The sequence below is a fragment of the Hemiscyllium ocellatum genome, chromosome 19 (genome assembly GCF_020745735.1).
Source record: "Hemiscyllium ocellatum isolate sHemOce1 chromosome 19, sHemOce1.pat.X.cur, whole genome shotgun sequence".
NCBI lineage: Eukaryota > Metazoa > Chordata > Chondrichthyes > Orectolobiformes > Hemiscylliidae > Hemiscyllium > Hemiscyllium ocellatum.
In genome coordinates, this window is record NC_083419.1 from 31,209,631 (window position 1) to 31,234,101 (window position 24,471).

At 39.5% G+C, this 24,471-nt stretch overlaps 1 protein-coding gene across 2 annotated transcripts in view; it reads left to right on the plus strand.

The window, feature by feature from the left end:
- The window catches only part of cttnbp2 (cortactin binding protein 2), a 152,421-nt gene that overhangs the window by 36,960 nt on the left and 90,990 nt on the right, over positions 1–24,471 (plus strand). The window lies entirely within an intron of this gene.

Consider the following 24,471-nt stretch of genomic DNA (forward strand, 5'->3'; position numbering starts at 1 on the left):
TGCTTACACACAGCTTGGATTAAGTTACCTTTTGCATGGAGAACAGGTCATCGTATTGCAGATGGAAGCAAATGATTTGACAGTTTGCAAGACTAGGAGCTATCACACATTTTTTATATTTATATTTGCTTTTAGAGAATTTGTCTCGGAACTTTGAATACAGCATTTTGGAATGGGCTGAATTATTCATTTATATGTTGACCTTTTTGGAAAGTGCTGTTTTCTTCTCCTAACTCTTCCTTGTGTCGTCAAACTTTCACATTTCCCTAGCTCAGAAGAGTATACACAAGTTTCTGTTAAAGCTTAAATTGTCCGTTTAGCCTTGTTTGCTCTTCCAAACCTTCAATCTTGCTCTCCTCCCTTTTGAAGAAGCAACTTGTCTCAGCTTAACATGAAGGCAGTTAATGGTTTCCACCCAGATAACATCTTAATATGACAAAATATAGTCAAAAAACACAAGAAATTTTGAATTAAGTGCGTGCAGTTGTAACCATAGGCACCTTATATCAGAAAATCCACAATTTTATATGCTGGTTCAAAAGTCACTGCACCTGAAGAGACCCTACATACAAACTGGCAGGAACTCCAGAATGTATTGTTGCATCTTTGTGCCTTGTGGTGTCAGTCCTTGTGGTGCTATGAATCTGGTGTTAAATACTTGACCTGCAGTGACTAGCAGTCAATTGAAGTTATTGACCCAGGTCTGTTTTCTCCACAGTAGCAATTAGTTTCAATTCAAATCAATTGATCTGTCCTTGATCCATAATTCCTGTGACCAGAAAGCAGTTGAAACCATACAGGTGTGTATTTCTCTAATGTTGTAACTCATTGTTTGAAGACAAATGACTAGCAATTGCCTGCAGTCACATTGAGTCTGAAGATCACAAAGCCAGTCTAAAGGGGATTTTCTCTTTTCATATATCCTTCTGTTTTACACTATGCTCTTTCCAACTCTCCAAATACCTTCAGGTTTTATTGGCCAAGTTCCAATCACAAATTGATTACCTTAATTTACTCTGCTTGCTTGACTTGATTCCTGGCAGATTATGAATTCAGGTCTTTGCTAATGGGTTTACTTTAAAACTTCAACATATCCTCACTTGGCAAAACCAGTGAATGACTAGTGCATTCTGAGAATAAGTTTCTCATAGAACCTGAGCATTCATAGGAGCAGAGTGAGTCATCTAGCCCCCGGAGCGTGCTCTAGGCCAAAGCCATGCTCAGTTATGATAGTGGGTCTACTGGTTCAGAGTTATTGAAATTTACAGCTTGGAAAGGGGCCACTCAGCCCACCACACTTGTGCTGGCCCTTTGAAAGAGCAATACTTGGTAATTGCATATTAATAATATTTAAATGGTGGGAAGTAACTCTAGGAATACGTGTTCATGGGTGCCCTTATACATGCTCACATAATTTGCTTTAAAGTCAAGTTTGGCATCAAGAAACCTTGGTAAAACTGGAATCGATGGGAATCAAGGTAAACTCAGCTGGTTAGACTTATACCTGGAACAAAGGGAGATGGGTATGGCTATTGGAGGTCAGTCTTCTTAGTTTCAGGGCATCTCTGCAGGAGTTCCTCAGGATAATGTCCTAGGTCCAGCTGCTGCTTTAGTGACTGTACCTTCATCCTGTGGTTAGAAGTGGGGAATTTTACCAATGAGTGCACAATTTCTGTTTCCTCGGATATTGAAGCATTTTGTGTCGAAATACAGCAAGCTCTCGATTATCTTTAGGCTTGGGCTGACAAATGGAAAGTAATATTCACAAACCACAAATGCTGGGTCATGTCCATTTCCTCTAAGAGAAAATCTAAGCATTGCTCCATGACATGCAATGTTGCTACAATACCTGAATCCTATCTCTATTAACATCCTGAGGATTACCATTGATTGAACTAACCATAGAAATCCTGTGGCCTTGAGCAGATCTAAAGCTAGGAATCCTGCAGCAGTAACTCACCTTCTTACTTCACAAAGTCTGTCCACCATCTCCAAACCACACATCAGGAGCATGATGGAATACTTCCTTTTGCCTGATGAGTACAACTTGAACAACTCAAGACACTTGACCTCATCCAAGATAAGCAACACATTTGATTGTTTACTGATGTAGAGCCAATTACTGCCTCCGACAGCAATACAGAGTGGTAGCCGTGTGGACTATCTCCCGTGAGGCACTGCAGAAATTCATTAAGGCTCCTTTGACAGCATCTTAGAAACCCACAACAAATATTATCAATATGGACACAGCCACCTGGAAATTTTCATCCAAGCCACTCACCATCCTTACTTGTAAATATATTGCTGTACCTTCAGTGTTGCTGGGTCAAAATCCTGGAACTCCCACCCCAACAACTTTAGTACCTGTCTACATCAAATGGCTGCAGAGGTTCAGGAACGCAGCTCAGCACTACCTTCTCAAGGAGAACTGGGGCCCAGCTAGTGATACTCAAATCTTCTGAATGAATGAAGAAACGTATGGGGTTCGAGAGAGTGGAAAGGCATCAGGATGATTACCAGTACTTATCAAACATGATAACTAAACCACTGAGCTTCATTCCTACATTTTAATTGGAATTATTTTCTAAAGATCAAGTTCTGAACATTTGATAGATGAGAATGCAGGACCTTGTACTTCAGTCATTTGTATTTTATACCAAGGATTCTCAAATGCTGGATAATAATGTGGCTGATCATGGGACAAATGACTAAACTTATCACATGGGTAGTCTAAGGCACGTTTATTCCAGAGTAGCTCTAATAAATGGAGGGATGTGACAATTTTGGGGCATGCATGAAAAATTACCTTTATGTTTAGATATTAATTTTAAGTGTTAAGAATGATGGCCAAGAAGCATGGTCCGTGGAGTGGCAATATAAGGTGAATGAATAGGAAGTAAGAATATTTTTCTAATCCGCCTGTTCAAAGATGTTGGAACACATGTCTGGTGCAAGTGGGGCTTGAAACAATACCACCTTGCTCAGAGAGAAGGATATTTCACTGTGCCACAAGCCCTTGTGGGAGGAAGAAAAGGTCACGAGGCATCTTGATTCCATAATTGACTTGTGTCAGAACTTCTGGAAAAAAGGTACAATAGTAAAAGAGGGCAACCTTCCTGTAATTAGGGGTCCTGACAGATACAAAACTGCAAGTGAAGGGCTCAGCTTGAAAAAAATTAGTCAAGGAATAAAGGACTCTGGGCACCAAGCAGATGGCCTCATGATTGTAAATGCTTTGTGGGTTGTAAATAATTTTTAAGAATAAACCGATGAGTGGTTTCATATAGAATTAAAATCCGTACAGTTAGGAAACAGGCACTTTGATCCAACAAGTTCACACTGACCCTCCAAAGAGCAACACGTCCAGACCCATTCCCCTAACCTATATTTACCCTGACTAACAACCTTACACTATGGGTAATTTAGCATGGCCAATTCACCTAGCCTGCACATCTTTGGATTGTGGAAGGAAACCGGAGCACCCGGAGGAAACCCACACAGACACGGGGAGAATGTGCAAACTCCACACAGACAGTCACCGAGGCTGGAATCGAAACTGGCTCCCTGGCGCTGTGAGGCAGCAGTGCTAACCACTGAGCCATCGTGCCGCTATAAAGAGTATTATAGTTGGAGTTTCATGTTTGTTCTTGAATACATGAAAAGAGTCTTTTCTCACAGATCTGTATAAAAATGTTTCTACTGCTTTCAAGAACTCTCAACTTAGTGTATATTCGTTATGTGACTGAAAAATAATCTTGTACGCAATGACTTTCCAAACGATATTCTGTTTTAATTATATGAATGGAATATTAGTTCAATGATCGAAAAATAAGTGTTGCGGGATTACTCCTCCAGCTTTAACCAGTCATTTTAGATAGTTCAACAATTTTTAAAATTTCCAGTTACGTGTAGGAATGAGAAAGAGAGACACTTTCAACATGAGCAAATTAACTCCTGTGACAATTGCCACCTTTCTTCTTAAGTAATTAAGTAGAGTTGCCAGTGTTGGACTGGGGTGGACAAAGTCTGAAGTCACATGACACCAGGTCATCGTCCAACAAGGTTTATTTGAAATCACAAGCTTATGGAGACTTCACCTGACTAAGGAACAGCACTCCAAAAGCTTGTGATTTCAAATAAACCTGTTGGACTATAATCTGGCATCGTGTGTCTTATGCAATTTGTGAGACTTCACCATTTAACATCTGCACAAATCTTTTCTCAAATGGTGTAAACAGGAATGCAATTCTGTGAATTGATGCCAAGTAATATTAGTTGAATTTAAAGTTCAAGTGCTGTGAGTCAGTTTTGCACTTGCCAGCAGTAACTGTGAATGTTGACATGTTCTGCCAGTTGCTATTCCTTCTGCATAGCAAGATAATCACAGTACAAAAACAGAAATGCTGACAATTCTCAGCAGGTCAGGCAGCATCTGTGGAGAGAGAGAAACCAAGTTAACTTTTAGGCTCTGTGACCTTTTATTGTGGGAGTGTGATGAAAAGACAAGACTCCTGTCATTAGCTGTGCATAATATATTAATTAGGATTTTATATATAAGTAATTCCTTATGCAGTGGGATATATCTAGATCCATTTTGGAAGTAGCATGCTTTGCATGTAATCCTGTGATATGGCTCTTGGGCGATGCATGTTTATGTAAACCCCCAGATAAAAGGTAAAATTTAGTTGGTATGAAAAAGTATCAGCTGAAGCTTTATAGATTAAACAAGTTTATGAAATTTAATGTGGGAACATTTCTAGGATAATTTCTGACACAGCAAGAGTACTGTCCTGTTTTAATATTTTTTTTCCAAGCAGCACAAATCAATTGATTCTTGATTTGACTATTTAACACAACCCTGCCAAGAGGGTGGAAAACCTCCAGACTTATCTATTTTCAGGCTTTTGCGTCTTTACCTTTTCAAATTGTAGAATTCCTACAGTGCTGTAGATGATAGACATTTGGTTTTTAATAAAAAGAATTAACTAAGCTGTAACTCTGTTATTAAGTAAACATGATGATGCCTTTTCCTCCAAGTGCGAGTTTATCTTGGAAAATGCATAAAGATAACTGTAGGTTGACAGTAAAGCTGATAAGTAACATGTGTATTGTAAGTGATGAATGATGAAATTATAGCTGAACGTAAGCAAAGTGAAGACAAATGAAATGTTACTGCATAATAGTATAAGCCAGGAGCAGACAAAGATTGCTGTAAATATAAGCACAGTATTTGGAAGAAAAATACAAGAAAGCTCTCTTTGAATGTATAATATGATGAACGTTCATAGTTCTGAACAAGTGATATTAGTTTACAGTGTACTGTTTAGGGTGTACAGAGTTTACTCTGTCTTTGGTACCATTAGGGATAGCAAGGTTGCTGGGAGTGTACAGCAAAAGCAGACTAAAATTAGTTTCTAGGTTTAGATATTTGAGCTATGAGAAAAGGCTTCTGGAAATTGGAAACGTTATGCCGAAGAGGTTCAGTGGTCGTCTGTCAATTTGTTTAAAAAAGTGAATAAGGATTTTTCACAAATACATTCACTCTCACTACTATTCTATTCTTTTGTCCAGTTTTAACAATTATCAACTTCTTTCAAAATTGATACAATTAAATACCAACTTGAATGCTGTTATAATATTTTAAGCAGTTACTTTTAGTTATCCATAACTGAAGTATATGTTTATGTAATTTGTTTCATTACAATGTTTATTTTGATCAGCAGTACAATAAATATTAAACTTCTAAAATAAAATATTTTTGTTATGATATCTTCATCAAACATGGACCATAAATGGCTTCAATGTTTAACTGAAAAAGTTAAAAGTACAATGAGACTTCAATATTAACATCTCATGCAGCCATTTTCATATCTTAACATATTGATTGCCAAAATAAATTGAATCTGGACATCTGATGAAGGAAAAGTATTTTCTGAATGGGCCAGTAGGTGATTTTCACACCTAGGAAAAAACATGTTCCAAGTTTATTTGGGACATTTGTAACAACTCACTAAGAATCCTTTGAAAGCATGATTTCTACTATCTAGAAGGGTAAAAGCAGTGAGTGATTATGATCACCACTGTTTCCAAGATTCCTTCGAATCCATGTGACATCCTAATTTAGAACAATATTGCCATTCTTTCATTGTTGCTGACTGCAAGTCCTGGACCTCCCTTTGGAACAACACTGTGGGCATACCACATCGCATCAACTACAGCAATTCAAGAAGGCACAATTCCACCTTAAGAAAAGTTAATGAAAGACAGCAAATTTTGGCCTTGCTAATGGCATCGATATTCCAGAATTGACATTTTTATAAAATGATGAATGAGTTTATGGCTTTAGTAACCCTTTTATGCATAGAAATTAACAAATTGAACTGTGAAGCTTCACCCCCTAAAGTCTTCAGATTCTTTTTCTTTTCTAATTATGGCTATTTATTCTTGCTAATTTCTAACCCAGTATTAACAGTTAAAATGTCATTACTTCTGTGATCCACCATTGCTTTCAATGCAGTAAGAAGTATGAAGTGCAGTGTTCCATCCAATAACATTCATCTGTGCTAGTTTATCATGAAAGGCTTGGCAGACAATCAAAGGAAGAAGGAGTCACAATATGTTGATTATGTCCTTCAGGGAGCATGAATGGAGTTGAGATTGCATGAGGAAGACTAGGTCAGGATTGCTGTGGGCATCAGCTGCAGAACAACTCCTAAAGCTGCTTCCACACTACTATGTGGCTCATGCACACTCCCCTCACAAACACAGTTTTGCGAATGTCCAAGTACAGGTCAGACTTAAACAGTGTTTTCCGATGAGCACAAATACCTGAGATGTGCTTGCTGTATCTTTATTTTTGTCAACGTGGACATGTAATTTTGCAGTCATTTGAAATTCTTTCTCTCTGGCCCTGCACAGTGGTTTGGTATAGCTGAGCTGCCTATGCGTTGGGGTCTCAGGTGTGTCTGCTGCAAAAGAAAAGAAGAATTAACAAAGAACTGGTTGCAAGGGAGTTTTCTGCTTCCTGCTCCATGATGTGGAAACGGGAGTGCCTGAGGCACTTTCACTGAAACCTCTTCCTGGATGCCCAGCATCTTCACAACCCAACAGTACCTGTTTCATGGCCGTACACTTCATACTCATCATTTGGAGCAATGGATGCAGTGTGGCTTGAATGACTTCTCCAATGCACGCAATATTGTCAATGTGAATTCCATTTTCATCCTGCAAATTCTGATGTATCAGTCTGCTCCAGGAAAGTCTCTCTTAAGCTCAAGATTCAGTCCATGACCAGAACCTATCATCATTGAACAAGTTTACTTACCTCCACAGTGGCCTCTCTCAAACCCTCTATACTGATAATCAGATGTATGCAAGAATTGTCAAAGCAAATGTGCAAATGCCCCGTCGGAATGATCTATAAGATGAAAAAGTTGAATTATGATGAATTTTGGGTATTTTTGTCTTGTATTCCCTTGAGATAGAGATTAAAATGTGGTCTAATGCCATTATTTAAAATAATGAATGATGTAACAAGGTGGATGTAAAGCAAAGTTATTGCATTTAAAAAGAGAATCCAGAACTGTATAGATTTAGAGCCTAGATAGTTAAATGTTTTCAAGCACATTTTTTTATATTAGTGATTTGTGAAAATGTAAAAATCATTGGTCTAATATTCATTGTAGTAATGATGGCGAAATTGTGTTTGCTCCTCCTTCTATTCCACTGAAATGGAGAGAATCCTAGAGTCAGCATGTACAGAATAACATGGAAATCCTTAAGTTGCTGTCAGTGATTTCATGCTGGTTTGTACATGCTGGTTTGTAAGGTGCCTTCCCTACATAGAAAATCCTTTTAATTGATGAGGGTATTTCCCCTATGCTGATAGTCTCTTTGTAAAAGTGCTTGAAAAGTTGCATCTTTACTGAATGAGATATGATTGGGTTTTTGATGGGGTACTAACTTCATAAATACTGCCAAATTATTTCATTGACTCTGAAAGTTAATTTTATGTTTTAGAATTTGTTTGATAGAAAAATTCCATACTTTTTGAAAATATTAATTTCTATCTTTAATCCAGTCAATCATTTCATTTTTTTCTGTGATAAGTAAAGGATATTAGATGTCTTTAATGTTCTGGTTTGTGTGTGTGAATAGAGATGTAGAAACTAGGAGCAAGAGTAGGCCATTTGATCATTTGAGCTTGCAGTGTCATTGAATTTGATCATGACTAATCCTCTCTTCCAATAATACCTTCCTCCTGTTTGTCTAGACACTTTGATTCCTATATTACTGGAAAAAAAAATCAATCTTTCTTTTGAACATAGCCTCCCCAGCTTTCTTTGGTAATGAATTTCATAGGTTTACCACCATCTATGTGAAGAAATTTCATATCTCAGTCCTATATAGCATATCCTGTATACTGAGACTATGATCTCTGGTTCCAGATTCCCAAAAAGAAGAAATACCTTCAATTCATCTAATCTGTTTTGCCTTGCATAATGTTATACATTTCAATCAGATCTTGTCTCATTCTTCTAAACAATAGTGAATATATCCCAATTGAACCAGTCTCTCCTACGAGAGTCCTGCCATCCTTGTTGTCAGCCTAGAGAACCTTTTGCTGCATTCTCTCTATAGCAGGTATATCCTCCGCGTGGAGTGGGACCAAAACTGTGCATAGTACTCCAGATAATCCGTAACATTCTGTATAACTTCATTAAGACATTCAAACTTCTGAATTCTCATCCCCTTCAATTTAGGCCAAATTTGCCTTCCTAATTGCTGCATCAGCTTGTCTACTTTTATTGACTGGTGTGCAAGGACATTCATATCTCCCAATATATCACCATTTAGATAATACTCTGCCATTTGAAGTTTTGAGTCAAATTGGATGATTGCACTTTTATCCACTTTATTTTTCATCTGCCAGGTATGTTGCCCGCACACTCAACTTGCCTAGGTAAAAACAATGACTGCCGATGCTGGAAACCAGATTCTGGATTAGTGGTGCTGGAAAAGCACAGCAGTTCAGGCAGCATCCGAGGAGCAGTAAAATCGACGTTTTGGGCAAAAGCCCTTCATCAGGAATACAGGCAGAGTGCCTGAAGGGTGGAGAGATGAGCTAGAGGAGGGTGGGGGTGGGGAGAGAGTAGCATAGAGTACAATAAGTGAGTGGGGGAGGGGATGAAGGTGATAGGTCAGGGAGGAGGGTGAAGTGAATTGGTGGAAAAGAAGTGACTTGTCCTACCTGCCTATCTTCTTTTCCACCTATCCATTCCACCCTCCTCCCTGACCTATTACCTTCATCCCCTCCCCCACTCACCTGTTGTACTCTATGCTGCTCTCTCCCCACCCCCACCCTCCTCTCATTTATCTCTCCACCCTTCAGGCACTCACTCTGTCTGTATTCCTGATGAAGGGCTTTTGCTCCGAAACATCGATTTTATTCTCGGATGCTGCTTGAACTGCTGTGCTTTTCCAACACCACTAATCCAGAATCCACTAAACTTGTCTAGATCACCCTGAAGGTTTCTTGTATCCCCCTCACTCTGACTCTGACTCTCTTGCTACTCAGGTGCTGCCTGACCTGCTGTGCTTTTTCCAGGGTAACAGTTTATCGACGACGACTCATAACCCCACCCCACCTAGTTTTCTGTTACCGGTGTGATTGGCTGTTGCCTGTTTGCTGACATCATCATGACTGCGTACAAAGGTGTCTGTTTGACTTGGTATCTGATTTGAACTGTCATTGGAACTGGGGAATAAACAGATTTGTTTTGTGTGTTGCTTCTCTTGAAGTCAGTGACCAGCATTGTTGCTTTAACACTGTCTAACAAATCTAGGCACTGTCCCAAAAGATTGTAGCTGTCAAATCAGTTGTGCAGTTTGACTAGCTATCGTTTGTTTTGATTGCACGATCCTGTGAAAAAATTGCTACAGTGCACCTGAATTCTTCACATGATTGGCTGTTTCTGCTCAGTAATGCAGGGTCAAGTTTTGAGTCAGTTTGCTTGATCTCATTTCTGGTGTTAAGAAAGACCTGCATGGAATTTATCATGGTAATTGGACCTGCAGTTGTTCAAGGTCAGTGTTATGTTTTTGAACTTTAATGCAAGATGTGGTTCTTGGATCCAACATTAAATATTACTCTGAATGTGTGCTTTACACCTTTTTAAGAAGCTAGTATGTGTTTCAATTCACTTTAATTTCAATTCACATTAAATTTATTTTCAAATAACATATTACTTTGGTTTACTAGAATATACAATGTGTTGCCACATGACCACCTACTTTGGTAGCTAAATAACATGAAACCAAATAGAATGTACAACACAAAAGTAGAGTTAAATCTGGCTTATGACAATGATAAAGCTACAGCTGAGACTACTCCTACACTGTTTTGCAAACCCAGGAGAAGGTGATGGAGAATTGCTGCAGTCCAAACAGATCAAGTACACCCACACTGCTTTTATAAAAGCAGTTCCAGAACTTTGACCCAGCAACAGTGAAGTAATGATAGTACACTTCCAAGACATGGAGGTGAACTTGAAGGTGGTGATGTTTCCATGCATCTACTAATTTTGCTGTTATGGAGGTCATGGATTTGGAAGGTGCTATCTGAGAATCCTGACTTGCTTTGACACATTTTGAATATAGTCACACTACTGCCTCTATATGATAGTAATGAAGGGATTGACTTGAAGTTGGTGAATGGGGTGCCAGTCAAGTGGCTGGCATTGTGCTGGTTGTTGTCCAGCTTCTTGTGTGATTGAAGCTGAACCTGTCCAGGCAAGTTAAATAGTTTATCAGGCTATACTGGAGGCAGAAAGTGCTTTTAGGAAAACTGCATTTAAAAGTAGGTTTTATTACAAAATGTGGTTGTAACATTTACTACTCTGCAAAATGCAATAAGAACAAAACTGCTTTGACTGAGAAGTCTCAACATAAAATTAATAATTCAAATACAGTTGTCTACTTCTAATGCTGCGAAGTACTGCCCTGGAGACACTACCATAAAGTATCATACTTTTTCGACTCGAATTTGCCTACATGTTACACAGCAAATTCCTGCTGAAAAGTAATAGATGGCCTTATTCTGTGAAATAGAGGACAAAGTAATTGCATATGCCTTACAAATACCTGCGGTAATATCAAACTGAAACCAATATAAAGGGAATTAGAATTTAATCATTTACTCCAGTTCAGACTGAAATTGCTTCTATTCTTTAAGCAGTGCTAGAGTTACTTTGTAGATAACATCCATCATAATACCTTAACTTACTTTACATTCTGACTATAATTTGAAGGAAAAATGTTTGAAAGAATGAGTGTTCAAAATAAAATCTGATGGAAGGTGAACAATTAAGAGCTGTCCTCTTTTTGTTGGCTGTACAATAAAAGCTGTTATCTGATTTCCTTTTCCATTAAGTAATTTTTAAGTTTCATTCCCTTGGTTCAGTTCCTTTCAGTGGTAGCTGCAGACTATTATGAATACAGTACAAGTAAAGTGATCTGTGAAAGTAATGGCGATGTTATCACATCTTGAGGCTTGTGGTAAGAGCATTGTTTGTTTGTAAAATGATTTAAATATAGAATTTTTTTAAAGCAAGCTAGTTATGTCTGCTTGTGATTAGCAATAGTAAGATGTACAATAAGTGCATTGCAACACTTCAAATATTTTAATGATCCAGTAAACTCCTGGAATTGTCAGAGTTCATAGCCGGCTTTTATGTTCAGTTCTCTCTGTACCTGAATTAAGTTGTTACAAATTTTACAGGCATAATGGCTTGACAGTAATATCACATGACTGTGATCCCAAAAATGCCCACAATGATGCAAAACATACGGTTTAGACCAAAAAATGTTGCAGAAACACAAAATTTTCTGTCACCTGATCTCTCCAAATATAGAAGGAAAATAATGTATTTATGTGGCACCTTTCAAATCTTTCAGATATCCCCAGGTAGGTTACCAAAAATTAATGGGACTACCTCCATTTCTGTTTTTTTTTGTGAGAATGTAACCCTCAGGAAATTCCATTCCAGAGGTGCAACATTTAACCATTTCACAATATTAACAATGTCTACTTCTGCCCCACACTAGAGTAGGGACTTAAAAATTTTCATGAGGTTATTTAAGATAGTTCAGGGTTACCAAAGAGAAGTTAAAAGGTTAGCAATAGTTGGATAAGGCAACTAGTTGGAGAAACAGACAGCCTTTATCTTGGTGTAATACAGTTAACTGTGCTGCAAAGTTGAGATTTGTCTCGGATGATATGGAAATCCTACAGCAGTTAAACAACTTTATTTACCAAAGGGTCGGGGAAGTTAGGGGAGCTGTGAGATCTCACAAAAAGCCATGTGCCACTAATAGTTTAATATAGTTGAGAGTGAAGGTTGAAAAGCCTACAAGCAGTGTTTGCTGGATGCAACTGAGCAAGATTAGAGCTCAGAAAAATCCACAATTGGTATTGGTTTAGTGAAGGTTGCATTTTTGTGAAAAGTCAGAGGGCTGTCTATAAGAGACTATGGTTCACAGCATCCAGGAGATTGCAAATGTTTTTGTGTTGTTTGTTAAAAAGCATGTTATCTTGTGGTTTTGTTCCTCTTAATATATCTCCTAGATCTCACTTAAAAATATAATTTATTAGTTCATTGCCAGTTTGTAATGTGAATTTGGTAGTGTCCAAGATGTCACAACTAAAAGCCACTGATGGCAAAATTATGAATGATCAAATAATCTGTTCTTTCTTGTCCTGGAGGCTGAGGGATAAAGTTTGGTCAGGCTGTTGGAAAAGCATCAATTGCTTTTCCTCCAGTTGTGCCATTATTAAACTTCTGCAATTTTAGGAGGCAGATAGGGCATTGGCTGCTGTCTTATTAGAAGACTTGTGACAATGCAAGACTTCTCAAGTGCAGGATTAAAGTGTATCACGCATTTATGCAGTCAGTTCATCAGAAAGGGCCATTGATTGTCTTTTTGACATCAAGAAAATATTTGTGAAAAATGTGCCAAATATTGAGTTGCTTTGTTTTATTGCATGCAGACAAACAGAATAAGTATGTTCAAATACTGCTCAATCAGTACAAACTTTCTACATCTTATACTACAGAGCAATAAACACACACACTTCCTCACATCACTAGGTTGTCTCGCTTGACTTAAAATAATTTAATTCAGTTCAGACTTATAAACTGCTTTTGCTGCCTGATTGTCCTTGTATCTCTGATTTGTTGTAAATAAACTACCTGTGCCTGTGATGCATTTTTTCTGGACTTGTTAGCCTACCATGTTCATGGCCAAAAGTGAGCAGAATGAGGAGTTGATTTCGGCAGAAGATGATAGCTGCTGTAGTCTGGATCCAGCTATATCATTCGCCTCACATGGGCCACAGTCTGCTGCAAGGGCCCTGCTGTTTAGCCATTGCCTTGGAAGGGGTGGACAGGTCATAGGAAAGGTGGTGTGGCTGCTGAGATCAGACACTTAGGCCAGGTGAGTAGGAGGCAGAGGGGTGACTGGGGTTGAATGTGATGCATGTCCTACAGGATGGTTAAGGTAGCTCCTTATGCTTGAATAGAATGTCAGTTGTGGCGCACAGCAGTCACAACATGTGGCAGCCATGGTGGGTGGGTGAGGGCATATTGGGAAAGAATTTGTGATGCCCTGCTGCCCAGGGAGAAGCTGCAAATCAGAAGATAGAAGTGGCCTTAAGTCTAGGTAAAAACAATAACTGCAGATGCTGGAAACTAGATTCTGGATTAGAGTAGTGCTGGAAAAGCACAGCAGTTCAGGAACCATCCGAGGAACAGGAAAATTGATGTTTCGGGCAAAAGCCTTTCATCATGAATACAGGCAGGGTGATTGAAGGGTGGAGAGATAAATGAGAGGAAGGTGGGGAGAAAGTAGAGTACAATAGGTGAGTGGGGGTGGGGGTGAAGGTGATAGGTCAGAGAGGAGGGTGGAGTGGAAAGGAAGATAGACAGGTAGGACAGGTCATGGGGACAGTGCTGAGCTGGAAGTTTGGAACTGGGGTGAGGTGGGGGAAGGGGAAATGAGGAAACTGGTGAAATCCACATATATGCCCTGGGGTTGAAGTGTTCCGAGGCGGAAGCTGAGGCGTTCTTCGTCCAGGTGTCAGGTGGTGAGGGAGCGGCGGTGAAGGAGGCCCAGGACCTCCATGTCCTTGGCTGAGTGGGGGTTGAAATGTTGGGCCACAGGGCGGTGTGGTTGATTTGGTGCAGGTGTCCCAGAGATGTTCCCTAAAGCGCTCTGCTAGGAGGTGTCTAGTCTCCCCAATGTGAAGGAGACCGCATCAGGAGCAATGGATACAATAAATGATATTGGTGGATATGGTGGACGTCGATTTTCCTGCTCCTCGGTTTCTGCTTGTGGCCTTAAATCTGTGATAGGAAGAGGTTGTGACAAAATAGCATCATTTGGATCAGGCAAGGTACTGTTGTTTTTTAAAAAAACTTAAAATGAATATTGTGATGCTCTGACAAAATTTCTGTTCCTAATAACTTAGTGTTAAAGTGAAACAGCACCAAAAGGAGGAGCATCGAGCATAAATGTCCTTGGCAGACTTAATTCTAATTGAGCTGTTTCATGATTTTATTACATACCTTTGAAACAGGTGGAACTTGAACCCAGGTCTCCTGACCCAGCGGTATTAACACTACCACTGGGCCACAGATCCTTCTGTACTGACTCCTAAGAAATAGGAGCATGAGCATACCTCAATCCGCTATAATCCTTGTACGTTTTTTAGCCTTGTGAACAGCAAAACTCTAGCAGAAACTGAAAGAAGGAAACAAAAAATTCTTAAGGATTCCACAAGTACACATGTCAGATAAGTTAGGGGGAAAGAGGGAAAGCCTAAATACTTGTTGATGTCAACGCACTCCTGCCTTATACTTGTCGAGATGAGGGATTTTGGTGCTAAGGAATTTCTCTTCCTATTTGATGCTTCCAGTGTCAGCAACAGGCACTTGTTATTCACGTACAGCTCCTTTTCACTCAGTCTCAAAAAGGATCCTCAGGCCCACTTTTGTCTACACTGGTGTGATGATTAATTTCATTTTGCATACCAGCCTTGCTCAGTGTCGAATTAGAAACTGTTTAGCAGTCCTATCATTCTTCGTCGTGTGTACTCGGCAGCCAGTTTAACACTGAAGGTGATTGAAATCTCGGTCTGTTGCCATCTGTAGATGTTGCAAATTATGATCTTGTGAAAAAGTTTTAATTGAACACTTGGTAAATATTTCACAACATTTTAATAATAAAAACATGACAAGGTGTCTCTTCCTGCACTACCATTCATGTTAGCAATCTGTTATAGTTACAGTTTAGATTTTCAAAAATGAAACCATTATTACAGTGGTGACATTGGTGAGCACCTTTTATCTTAGCCTGCTTGGCACACTTTCCTCATTCCTGAAGAATGGCTCATGCCCGAAACGTCTATTCTCCTGACCCACTGCGCTATTCCAGCAACACATTTTCAGCTCTGATCTCCAGCATCTGCAATCCTCACTTTCTCCTAGGAGCTTTGTTTATTGACTACTCTACACCAATGAACCAATTTAGTGCTTTCCTAGTTCAGAGTATTTTGAAATGCAGGATTTGAAGTGTACATGGGTTAACATATGGGTCTTTCATTAAAAGGTATTCGTGGATCAATATTATAAAGCTACTATCAGCAGCATCTTATTCACATTCTTTCAGGTGTTGACTACAAATGGCTGAATTTACTAAATTTCACTTCACATCTTTGTGTCTGACTTCAAGATTATAAGACCGAATCAGAACACTTCTGTTATCCAGTTAAGCAACAAAGTAATGTTTTTCAACTGAAACGTTCCAGCTTGATTCCTTAATAGTGGACTTTATTTTATTTTAAGTCAAATAATCAGATCATTCATATCACTTAGATAGTAGGAGTACATCTATATTTTCCACTTTGGTGCCAATAGTGCTAGTGACCCAGTTTTGGAAAAGAGTTTTCAGAAAATATTAAACTATGTTTTCCTATTTTCTCCTGCTTTTGAAATTGACCCATTTAAAATGTTTTTTTTCCTTAATGCCCTAGTTGGGAAAATACGCTAATGCATTCTCTGCTGCTCTCGCAAATCTACTTTCACTGGTCAGTATACAAAACATCTCTGGTGGATCTCTCCTTTCAGCCAGACAGGATATATTCAGAATAAATCTTTGGTATTGCTGAAAGACAAGCATCTTTGGGAATGACAATTTAAGTTTGTTCTTTGCTTTGGTGTATAATGCAGTTTTCCCAGTTTTGGTCCAGGTCCCCACATATTATTGAGGAGGATTTTGCAGGATCAACTGAACTGATGTCTGAAATTCTGCATAGGTTTCTGAACGATTGCTTGTTGATTTTCTTCTCATTGCTGTAATTTGTTGTTGAATCTAATCAATGCTCAATGTGTGGAAACAGGCCTTTTTGGTCCAACTAGCCCACACCGACCCTCCGAAGAGTAACCCACCTAGATCCATTTCCCCCTAACTAATGCACCTACCTCTACGGGCAATTAAGCATGACCAATTCACTTAACCTGCACATCTATGTATTGTGGGAGGAAACCGGAGTAAACCCACGCAGACACTGGGAGAATGTGCAAACTCCACACAAACAGTCACCCGAGGCTGGAATTGAACCCGGGCCCCTGGTGCTGTGAGGGCAGCTGTGCTAATCATTGAGCCACCGTGCCCCCCCCTTGTTTAAGTGAAGACCTCCTACTGACATCACAGCAATTAAGACTCCACTATACTGTGGTTTTGGAATCACAGATAGAATGTACCAATTAAAGATAGCGTATTTCCTTCCCTAAAGGAAGCACATTAATGAACCAGATTGGCTTTTACAACAATTGAGTAGATGTATGTACCATTGCCAGTTTTTTATGCCAGATTTATTTAATTAGGGTAATTTAGTTTAAGACAAACATTTTTGCCTCAGCCTAGTTTAAAGGTTCTTCAGAATTACATTTAAGCCATTGTATCTGAACTGAAGTTTTATTAAATGGACCTCGGTGTGCATTGATGTGTTTTCTGCAAGAGTGCTAATGGGCATACATGATATTGAGGAATTTGTTTTTCATATAGATATGAATGCTGTTAAAGTTTTCTTTCCTTTTTTAGCTATGTTTAAACATCTGGACTGAATTGGTTGAGTGGCTTTGTTTTGTTATGATGTCAAAGAAGCCTGTGTCAAAGGCAGAGTACAGGTCTAGATTTTCTTGATCGACCATGAAAATGCCAGATGTTCATATTGCCCCACGACATAGCCTAGAAAGCTATGTGGTAACCCCTGAACAAAGAGAAGCTCCCAATACAGATAATTTTGTCCACATTTTAAAAATACTTTCTAAATGATTGATTGAATATGTTGCAACATAATCCACTTCTTTAATGTTTTTACCCTTTTACTGCTGTACTATTAATTATGCCATTGGGCTTTGAATCTTCGACTCTTGCATCTGCTACAATTATGAAAAGTTATTTGTTGTAGAAAATTATACATCTTTCTTAAACTTTTTTTGAGAAGACTTATAGCTCAGGTTGAGGTTCTGGATGAAGATTTGCTAGCTGAGCTGGAAGGTTAATTTTTGGATGTTTTGTCACCATACTAGGTAAGATCTTCAGTGATCCTCTACATGAAGCGTTGCTGATGATTCCTGCTATCCATTTATACGTTTCGGTTTCTTTGGGATGGTGATGATATTTCCTATGGCAATGTCATTTCCTGTTCTTTTTTTTTCTCGGGGTAGTAAATCGGGTCCAAGTCATTGTGTTTGCTAGTAGAATTCCGGTTGGAATGCCATGCTTCTCGGAATTTTCATGCTTGTCTCTGCTTGGCTTGTCCTCGGATGGATGTGTTATCCCAGTTGAAGTGGTGTCCTTCTTCATCTGTATGTAAGGATATTAGTGAGACAGGGTTACGTCATTTGTGGCTAGTTGATGTTCATGTATCCTGGTGGCTAGATTTTTTTTGTCTGTATGTCCAGTGTAGTGTTTGTTACAGGACTTGCACAGTATTTTGTAAATGACATTAGTTTTACTTGTCTGTATAGGGTTTTTAAAGTTCATGAGCTGCTGTTTTAGTGTGTTGCCAAGGGTTCTGAGTAGTCTGGCAGTCATTTCCGAGATGCCTTTGATGTAGGGGAGAGGTAGGTAGGGTTTCTGGACATGTTTTGTCTGCTTGTTTGGGTTTGTTGCTGAGAAATCTGCAGATTGTGTTCATTGGGTACCTGTTCTTTTTGAATACACTGTATAGATGATTTTCCTCTGCTCTGCATAGTTCTTCTGTGCTGCAGTGTGTGATAGCTCGTTAGAATAATGTTCTGATGCAGCTTTGTTTGTGCATGTTGGGGTGATGGCTTCTGTAGTTCAATATTTGATCCATATGTGTTGTTACACATACAAACCAAATATTGATGTCACCACAAGAAATGACATCACCAACCCAAAGAAACCTAAACATAGAAAGCAGGAATCATCAGCAATGCTTTGTCCGGAGGCTCGGTGAAGATGTTACCTAGTCTGGTGATGAAATGTCTGAAAATTAACCTTCCAGCTCTGCGAGCTAACCTACACCCAGTTTATCAAACTTTATCAAATAAAAATGGAACTTTGTTTCTCTCAACCCCACAACCATTTACAAAGGTTCATTTCCAAGGCTGAAAGGATCAAGTCATGGGAATGATTTCTTTCCTTTCATTGAAAATAAATATTAATAAATCAACAAACACAATTGATTAAATTTGGACAGCAACATATCATCAATCATCATGTACGAACTTGGAACAGACTTGATGGGTTACTACAGCTGGAGTTGAATAAACCTGAACATGACTTTTTCCTTAACTTAATTATCATATTTTGTTCTTTCTTCCTCTTTGCTTTAAAATCATTTTTAAAGATCTCAATTCATTTTTATAAAATAAATATACATGTAAAAAATTATTTTCCATCACGTGGGCTTGGTTGGCTATTTATTGACTAGTCCTAATTGCCCAGAAGGCTGTTAAGAGTCACCTACCCTGCTCTGGGGTCTGGAATCACATTTATGTCAGATCAGGTAAGGCTGGCAAGTTCCTTCCCTAAAGGGCATTAGTGAACCAGTTGGGTTTTTTGACAATTGGCAATATTTCATAATTCTGGATTTGTATTGAATTCATATTCTGCCATCTACTGTGACAGGATTCAAGCCCAGGACTCTGGAATATCACCTGGGTTTCTGGATTAACAGTCTAGCGATAATCCCACTTGGCCCTCACTTTATTTAAAGGCTCACTGGTGGAATGGGCATTGTAAGTCTGAGAACTCTAACCATTTACTGTTTAACAAAACATTACGGGCCAGTTAGATCCAGGAAAAATAACATCAATCTAGGTTATTTTGCTTCTACTCAAGAACATTAACTTGCTTATTTCCAGGTTATCATTGCAGATTCCAGCTAATGTCTGGATCACAATTTTTCTTTTCATTGAAACTGATTTTAGTCCCATTAGCAGTGCGGGCACACACAATTTCTTGCCCCACAATTACAATTTGATGACTTTATTGATTTTTTGCTAAAATTTGAAACTTGAATGAAGATAAAGACTCCATTAATTTCTTTTTAAAACTGTAACATTGAACGCTGAATTTCTTAATGTAATTGTGGGCAAGAATAATCTTAGCATAAGATGAAATCCATTAAGATGGAGTTCGGGTACTGGATGGGTATGGAGGGTGGATGTCAGTAAGAAGAAAATAAGTTCCACTTCTGCATTTAACAGTAACTAGTTTAATATTGAGCTTTTAAGAAGAAGAACAAAGAAAATTTTGCAGCCCAAGAACAGGTCTTTTGGCCCTCTAAGCCTGTGCTGATCTAAATCCACTGTCTAAACCTATCACCCAATTCCTAACGATCTGTATCCCTCTGTTCCCCACCTACTAATGCATCTTAAATGAATCTACTGTGCCTGCCTCTGCTACCTTTGCTGGCAACGCATTCCAGGCACTTGCCACTCTCTGTGTAAAATATTTTCCATGTGTATCCCCCTTAAACTGTTTTCCTCGCACCTTGAATGCATCACATCTTGTTATTGAAAACCTCACCATAGGAAAAAGCTTATCTCTATCCACCCTGTCTGTACCCTTCATGATTTTGTAGACCTCAATCAGGTCCCCCTCAATCTCTTTTTTTTCTAATGAAGACTATCCTAACCTACTCAACCTCTCTTCATAGCTAGCACATTCCATACCAGGCAACATCCTCGCAAACCTTCTCAGCAACCTTTCCAAAGCATCTGCATCCTTTTGGTAATGTGATGACTAGAACTGTACACCGTATTCTAAATGTGGCCGAACCAAAGTCTTGTACAATTTTAACATGACTTGCCAGCTCTTCTACTCAATACTCTGTGCTTAGGCGGTTAGCGCAGGATTACTCAATACTCTGTCCGATGAAGGCAAGCATACCGTATGCCTTCTTGACCACTCTGTCCACCTGTGTAGCAACCTTCAGGGTACGATGGACCTGCACTGCCAGATCTCTCTGTTCATCAACTTTCCCCAAGTCTCTTCTGTTCACAGTATAGTTTGCTCTAGAATTAGACCTTCCAAAATGCATCACCTCATATTTTGCCCGGATTGAACTCCATCTGCCACACAGTGACCTTAGCACTGATCCTGTGGAACACCATTGGTCACCTTTCTCCATTTCAAGAAACTCCCTTCAACAACTACTGTCTCCTTTTGCTCAACCAGTTCTTTATCCACCCAGCTAAAGCATCCTGCACACCATGTGACTTCACTTCCTCCATTAGTGTACCATGGGGAACCTTCTCAAATGCCTTACTAAAGTCTATGTATATGACATCAAAAGCCCTTCCTTCATCTATCAACTTTGTCACTTCCTCAAAGAACTAAGTTGATAAGGCACAATCTCCTCTGCACAAATCCATGTTTCCTATCACTGATAAGCCCATTCTATCCCTCAATACCTTCTCCAGCAACTTTCCCACCACTGAGCCCTAGCTATTTCCTCTCTCGCCTCCGTCAGCAACCTGGGATAGATCCCATCCGGTCCTGGGGATTTGTCCACCTTAATATCCTTTAACCTACCCAACACATCCTCCTAATGTCAATGTGTCCCGGGGTAAACAAGCTTCTGTCTCTAATCTCAACATTCATCATGTCCCTCTCCTCAGTGAGCACTGATGTAGTAATCAATGAGAATCTCATCCATTTTCTCAGGTTCAACACGCAACCTACCTTCCTTATCCTTTATTGGACCAACCCTTTCTCTAGTTACCCTCTTGCTGCTTTTATATGAATAAAAGGCCTTGGGATTCTCCATAATTCTGCTTGCTAAAGTTAGTTCATGACCCGTTTTAGCCCACTTGATTCCTTGTTTAAGATTGGTCCTACTCTCCCAATATTCCTCTGAGGCCCATTCTGTTCTTAGCTGCCTGGACCTTATATACGCTTCCCTTTTCCTCTTGTCATCCGTAGTTCACCAATCTTGTCTGTCCTATCCTTTGTTTCCAAGGGACATGCCTATCCTGCACTATCTTTAACCTATCTTTGAAAACCTCCCACATACCAAATGTGGACTTCCCTTCAAATAGCTGTGTCCAATCCACATTTCCCAGCTTGTGCCGAATTTTGATATAATTGGCCTTGGCCCAGTTTAGTACTCTTCCCTTCGGACCACACTCGTCTTTATCTACGAGTATTCTAAAACTTACAGAATTGAGGTCACTATTCCCAAAGAAATCCCCCACTGCAACTTCTAACACCTGGCCTTGCTCATTTCCCAACACCAGGTCCAATATGGCCCCTTCCCCAGTTGGACTATTGACATACTGCTCTAGAAAACTTTCGCGGATGCTCCTTACAAATTCTGCCCCATCCAGACTTCTGACACTAAGTGTATCCCAGTCAATGCTGGGAATATTTAAAATCTCCCATCACCACTATCTGTTGCCTCTACATCTTTCCATAATCTGTTTACCTATTTGTTCTTCGACCTCACGCTCGCTGTAGGGAGGCCCATAGTACAGCCCCAACAATGTAACTGCACCTTTTTTATTTCACAGCTCTACCCCTAATGCCTCACTGCTCAAGCCCTCCATTGTGTCAACTGGCTGCTCACTCTCCTCTTTCAGTATGCTCTGCAGCCAATCGGTGACATCCCTGACCCAAGCACCTGGACCACAGAACCTTTTCATGTAATCCAATTGTTTCAATTATCCTTCATTTACATTTTCCTCATATTCATGTAAGCATCAAAACATCAAATGGCACATTCTTCTTCATAATGTGATTTATGTAGAAAATGGATAAGCATTGGGCAGCCTCCAATAGTGCATTTTACCTGATGTGGCAATGCCTTATGTTATTGCTGTTTTGGACTAGGCCAGACCACTCAAAACATTCTCAAGCAGGCAGCCTCAGACCATAACTTGGCAATGTGTTTTGGTAGGTTCAGTGAAAATTGCCCAGAGTAAGATAGCTAGGTTGACTACTAGATTTTAAAACAGACAAAACTTTATTCACAAAATTACACCATGAAATGCAAAGAACAGAATAAAGAACCCCTACAGAACTCAGCCTATCCAACTAGACTTAATTATGCTGTTCCGAATATACACAACAGTCCCAATAAGCAAATTTCCTTTTAAAAACCATTACAAATGGAACACATGCTTACAGTTTGAAGTTGAAAAGCAGAAAAACTGAACTTAAACTGCTCAGCCCAGCTAAGGAGCTGACCACTCCCCTCTCTTTATACAGGTCACTACTAAAACATGACCACTTTGGTCTGAAGTCTCATCTGTGTACATATAAACAAAGGCATTCAAGATCTTTTCATCTCTGTCCCAAGCCAGACTGTTCGGAGCCTGGCCTGGTTTATTGTCCTGCTGAAAAGAATCAAGGACAGAGTCTCCTTGAGCCAAGGAAAAACTTTTAGAAGACAAAATAGACTAGCTTTGTGACATTGCTCATACCATAAACATTTATTACTGCTAACATTGCACATGTCAGGTACACACATGTCTAGACTAATGATAAACTGAGATTACAACAGGAGTGTGGTTCCAGTAGAGTATAATGCTTCAAGTGATCTGAGGTAAAATGTAGAATAAGACTTTTATACTGTCCGGTCACATACTATTATACGATGATGACATGACCATGACTTTTAAAGACCTACTTACATTGAAGTCTCATAGTAAGTATATCATTTGATGTCAAAGTTTACAATTTTGTTAAAATTCGTAAACACTGATAGTTTGTGTTTAAATGAACTGATTAGATCCATTGCAGCAATGTCATGTTGCCGCCTTAAAGATAGTTTTAGCATCACATTTTTCCATAAATGCAAGTTTTTTTTTATATATGCAAACTTTCTTACCTTGTTAAGTTATGCATTCCTGTAGGATCTGGGCCAATGGGCTGAGACATGGCAGATGGAATTTAATTCCGATAAATGCGAAGTGCTGCATTTTGGGAAAGCAAATCTGAGCAGGACTTATACACTTAATGGTAAGGTCGTAGGAAGTGTTGCTGAACAAAGAGACCTTGGAGTGCAGGTTCATAGCTCCTTGAAAGTGGAGTCGCAGGTAGATAGGGTAGTGAAGAAGGCGTTTAGTATGCATTCCTTTATTGGTCAGAGTATTGAGTGCAGGAGTTGGGAGGTCATGTTGTGGATGTTGGTTAGGCCACTTTTGGAATATTGCGTGCAATTCTGGTCTCCTTCCTATTGGAAAGTTATTGTGAAACTTGAAAGGGTTCAGAAAAGATTTACAAGGATGTTGCCAGGTTAGAGGATTTGAGCTGTAGGGAGAGGCTGAACAGGCTGGGGCTGTTTTCCCTGGAGCGAGGGAGGCTGAGGGATAACCTTATAGAGGTTTACAAAATTGAGGGGCATGGATAGGATAAATAGGCAAAGTCTTTTCCCTGGGGTCGGGGAGTCCAGAACTAGAGGGCATTGGTTTAGGGTGAGAGGGGAAAGATATAAAAGAGACTTAAGGGGCAACCTTTTCACGCAGAGGGTGGTGCATGTATGGAATGAGCTGCCAGAGGAAGTGGTGGAGGCTAGTACAATTGCAACATTTAAGAGTCATTTGGATGGGTATATGAATAGGAACGGTTTGGAGGGATTTGGGCTGGGTGCTGGAAGGTGGGACTAGATTGGGTGGGAATATCTGGTTGGCATGGACAGGTTGGACCGAAGGGTGTATTTCCATGCTGTATGTCTCAATGACACTATTTGGTAGATCATTAATTATGCGGGTAAATGAGCATTTTCATTACAAAAAAAATGCTAGGCTTCATGAATTCCAATTTTAAAAGAAATGAAAGCCAAATGTGAGGGTGACTATTTAAGAGCACACTGAGTAATAAATGTAACAGCATGGCAGGGAACATCCCGGCCAATAAGAGCTCAATGCTGAG